Genomic DNA, 4,628 nt, shown 5'->3' on the forward strand with positions numbered 1-4,628 from the left:
GGCAAGCTACCCGTGATGTATTCGATATGCCAAACACAGTAACAACAAGTCTCACGATAGAGACATTACAGGCCCGCTTGAGCAAATCAATGAACAACGGGAGGACCGTGACCATGATATATTCATAGTCTAGTGGAAGACCATAGGCACTATATATTTCCATTTTAAGTTACTAATTATGAGGAATGATGTAGTCTGTGTAACACTGAGTGGTTAAAGCAAATAACCTAGATTAATACTTTGGGTGTGACCGCTGTCGAGAAGCAGCTCTGAGGAGTCAACAGGTGAGGTGGTGCTGGCATCCAGAAGCAGCTGTTCATGTTGGGCGAGGTACTGTGCAGGGTCTTCTGCTTGGCCAGCCTGGCGCAGTGCAGAAGCTCACGCTGCAGCAGGGGCAGGTTGGCCTTCAAAAATGGGATGACAAAAGCTCGCAGTGGGAAGTTAGTAGCTTCTTGCAGTTTGGAATGAAATTCTTCAATTGTCAAAGTAGAGTTCACCAGTCCCAGGACGAGGGTGCGGACTCGTTCCCCTATCTCCGGTGAAAAGTCGTTGCCAAACTGCTGCAGGGTCGTGAGGAAACATTTTAGCTTGCTGAGCTGCCTGGCGCCACAGGCTGGGGGCAGCTGTTGATTAGCCAGAGAGGAGGAGGAAGAGGAGGAAGGCCCGTTTGCTGAAGCCATTGGGCGGTGAGGGGGCGCCATTCAAGGCCGTGGGGGAATGGCTGGTGCCATTGATTAACGTGGTCGGTGTGAATGAGCTGGTTCTTGGAGCTCCTTGCATCGTGGGCGGAGGCGGCATGGTGGTAGGAGTCAGTCGAGATGGGGTCTTCACATCCACAGGTGAGTCTGGCATTGTGGAGTGCTTCTCGGTCCGATAACGTCCACCGGGCTGCTGGCATTCCTGGTTCTAATCATCCATCTGCCAACCTGGGTATGTCCTGATGTGCCCTCTCGGCCCTGCTGCTGTGTGCGATGACCCCGTCACAGCTGCATCGGCGGGTACCACTGTCCCAGGTGGGCTGAGCAGAGGTCACACCCACCACCTGGCCCCCTGGTGCCGTGTAATCCCATCAACAGCCAAGACTCAGGACTATAAAATCCAGCACCCGGAGGAGAACAGTGCAGTCTTCTGCCCCCACGCCTGGCTGTTCCTCGCCAGGGCCTGTTGGAGGGGAGCGGGTTGAGCTTTCCTCCCTGCCCTGACCAGGGCTCCGGCAGCCGAAGACCTCCAGGACCAGCCACCACCATGCTGAGACCACTCTCCGCACACATGAAGGTACTGGCAGATGGACACATCCACGCGGGTTCCGGGGCCGAGATCTCCCAGCCTACTCGGATTGGAGTTGAGCATCCTCCACCCAGATCCTCCAAATTCCAGTAGGCGGGGGGTCACACCCACCACCTGGCCCCCTGGCACCATGTAATCCCATCAGCGGTCAAGACTCAGAGACTATAAAATCCAGCTCCCTGGAACCTGTCTTATCAGGACATCTTTTTATAACATCTTATTATCTCATTCCTACTTTGGACAAACTTGCAGGCTAACGAATGTAGCCTGCCCACAGGGCAGAGTCTGGCAAACTCCCCGTGGCGTACCAAATATGCCAAATACCAGTAACAATGATGGGTCTCATTCTCCTAAAGAGCCTTGAATATAATCTCAGGGCTAGGATGAAAGAGACGTTACTGGGGCCTGCTCGAGGCAATCGACGAATAACAGGATGATGAAATGAAATGAAATGAAAATACTTTGGGACTGGAGTAATAGTACAACGGGTTGGGCATTTACCTTGAACTCTCTTGACCTAGGTTTGATCCTTGATATCAAATATGGTTTCTAGAGTCTATCAGGCTTAAATCTTGAGCACAGAGCCAGGAGTAGGTCTTGAGCAATATAGAGTATGGCTACGCAAAAAGTGATTTTAGATGTGTTGTGGAATTTTAATAAATTCCATAGACCTCATCAGTCCAATATTTAAGAAGCATTTTCATTTTGTGGAGGTATTCTTTCTTGAGTTAATGTCTCTAATTAGGAACATGTGTTTTGGAGAGTGAAATAGAATGTTGCAGTTACTAAGAACATATACAAGAATTAGAAATTATAAAAAACTAAAAGTAAATTCAATTGGCCAATGATTTAGCCATTTAAAGTGTGAATAAAAGTAGTCATTTTGACAAGGCATGTGTGAACCTTAGTTTATGTACTTCGGTTGGCATTGACCATTTTAATGATATAAAGTCATAATACTACATTACTTACTGGATCTCTTTTACTTTCATCAAAGGAATTGGATATAACTGAAAACAAAAGTTTCTTCTCTTACATGTAATGTTACATATAAGCTTTCAGATGCTTGGAATTTGTAATACAATTTCAAATCATTTTATAAAACTTCTGAAATTACTTTTTGGGCTAATAATAGAAAGTCCAGATGCTTCCATGCTTTCTTTGTTATGAATTTGGAGTATATTTGTGTGAGGTTAAAACATGAAAACATTATTATTATTTTAAATTTGCTCCCAATACACTTTTCTGTCATATGCATTTTTAAAAAGTCTGACTTGATCGTTCACTTTTTCTGTGGTTAGATATTAAAACTTTTATTTTATATAAATTTGTTGGTTTTGTTTTGTACCACATTCAGTGGTACCACATTCAACTTCTGGATCAGTGCCTGGGGTCAGTCAGGGTAGTGCACTATGAGGACATCAAGGTGCTCAGGATCAAGCCCGGTTCTCCAGCATGCAAAGAATGCATTCCAGTCCTAGGAGTGAGCTCTCTGGCCCTTTAACCTTTATTTTGAAAGGGTCATTTCTTTAGTTTGCTTTGTATGCTTCTCTATGTGTTTTGTTGGATGTTTTACCTGACTGTACCCCTTTCCTGCAACGATTTCAGGAAAACCATTTGTTTGGAGACATGGGCCACCTATTGATTTCCCTCCTTGTGCAAGCCTGGCCTTTTGCTTTCTTCCTTATATTTTGTTTTTGCCTTGATGGTACTTCATTGGCTTTCCCCAATCAGTTTGTGAAATTTCTGTTATTTGATTTCTTTCATTTCAGTCTGAAATCCAATTTTACTACTTTTTTTCCTTTTTTGTTAGTGAGGTAATGTCACATAAACTAAGATTCTGAAACTGGGAGAGAGAGAGAGACAGAGAGAGATACAGAGAGACAGAGAGAGAGAGAGACAGAGAGAGAGCTCAGTTTAAACTAGCTTGTCTCAGGATATACAAAGTACTGGTTGAACTCCACAAAAAGAAAACACTCAACCCCATTAAAAAATGGGGAGATGAAATGAAGAGAAACTTTCACAAAGAAGAAATATGAATGGCTAAAAGGCACATGAGAAAATGCTCCACATCATTAATAATCAGGAAGATGCAGATAAAAACCACAATGAGATATCATTTCACATCACAAAGACTGGCCCATATCCACAAAAACAAAAGCAACTGGTGCTGGCGCGGATGTGGCTAGAAAGGGACACTACTTCACTGTTGGTGGGAGTGCCGACTGGTTCAGCCCTTTTGGAAAACAGTATGGACGATTCTCAAAAATTTAGAAATTGATCTCCCATTTGATCCAGCAATACCACTCCTGGGAATATATCCCAGAGAGCCAAAAAAGTATAGTCGAAGTGACATCTGCAATTGTTTGTTCATTGCAGCACTCTTTACAATAGCCAGAATCTGGAAAAAACCTGAGTGCCCAAGAACAGAGGACTGGTTAAAGAAACTTTGGTACATTTACACAATGGAGTACTATGTAGCTGTTAGAAAAGACGAAGTCACGAAATTTACATACAAGTGGTACCACATGGAAAGTATCATGTTAAGCGAAATGACTCAGAAAGAAAGGGATAGACATAGAAAGATTGCTTTCATCTGGGGAACATAAAGTAACAAAATAGGAGACTAACACCCAAGATCTTGGAGATCTCAGCCCCGGGACCCGGGTGCCTTTGTTCCTCTGCTGGTACCTTCATGTGTGCAGAGAGTGGTCTCAGCATGGTGGTGGCTGGTTCTGTAGGTCTTGGGCTGCCAGAGCCCTGGTCAGGGCGGGGAGGAAAACTCAACCCGCTCCCCTCCAAGGGGCCCTGGCGAGGACAGCCAGGCACGGGGGCAGGAGACTGCACTGTAGAAAATTGAACTACAAAACAATCTAGGGAGAGACTTCAATATGCTGTCTTACAGCACTTTGGTATGGGGCTTTTATTTTTCTATAGTGGGTAGGGCATTTGCCTTGCACGTGGCCGACTGGGGTTCAATTTCTCTGTCCCTCTCAGAGAACCAAACAAGCTACCAAGAGTATCCTCCTGCATGACAGAGACTGTGGCATATTCAGTATGCCAAAAACAGTAACAATGAGCCTCACAATGGAGATGTTACTGGTGCCCGCTTGAGCAAATTGATGAACAATGGGAGGAGAGTGCTACAATACTACTAAATTTGGGGTTCAAGAAGGAAGGGAAAATGTAGTCTTGAGTTAAATCCTATAAAACTATAATGAATTTTATTGAATAAACATTGAACTATATTGTTGGATTAAAATTTGGAGATTATTTAACTGTATATTTGTTTATGTGATATTAGGCAAAGCTGTTATTTTTCTGTATATATGTTCACTTGA

General features: G+C 44.1%; 1 pseudogene; it reads right to left on the reverse strand.

The window, feature by feature from the left end:
• Positions 1 to 213: 213 nt before the first annotated feature.
• LOC130020598 (protein CBFA2T1-like) lies at positions 214 to 867 on the reverse strand (annotated as a pseudogene).
• Positions 868 to 4,628: the final 3,761 nt, after the last annotated feature.

Source organism: Sorex fumeus, unplaced genomic scaffold (genome assembly GCF_029834395.1).
Source record: "Sorex fumeus unplaced genomic scaffold, SorFum_2.1 ptg000013l, whole genome shotgun sequence".
NCBI lineage: Eukaryota > Metazoa > Chordata > Mammalia > Eulipotyphla > Soricidae > Sorex > Sorex fumeus.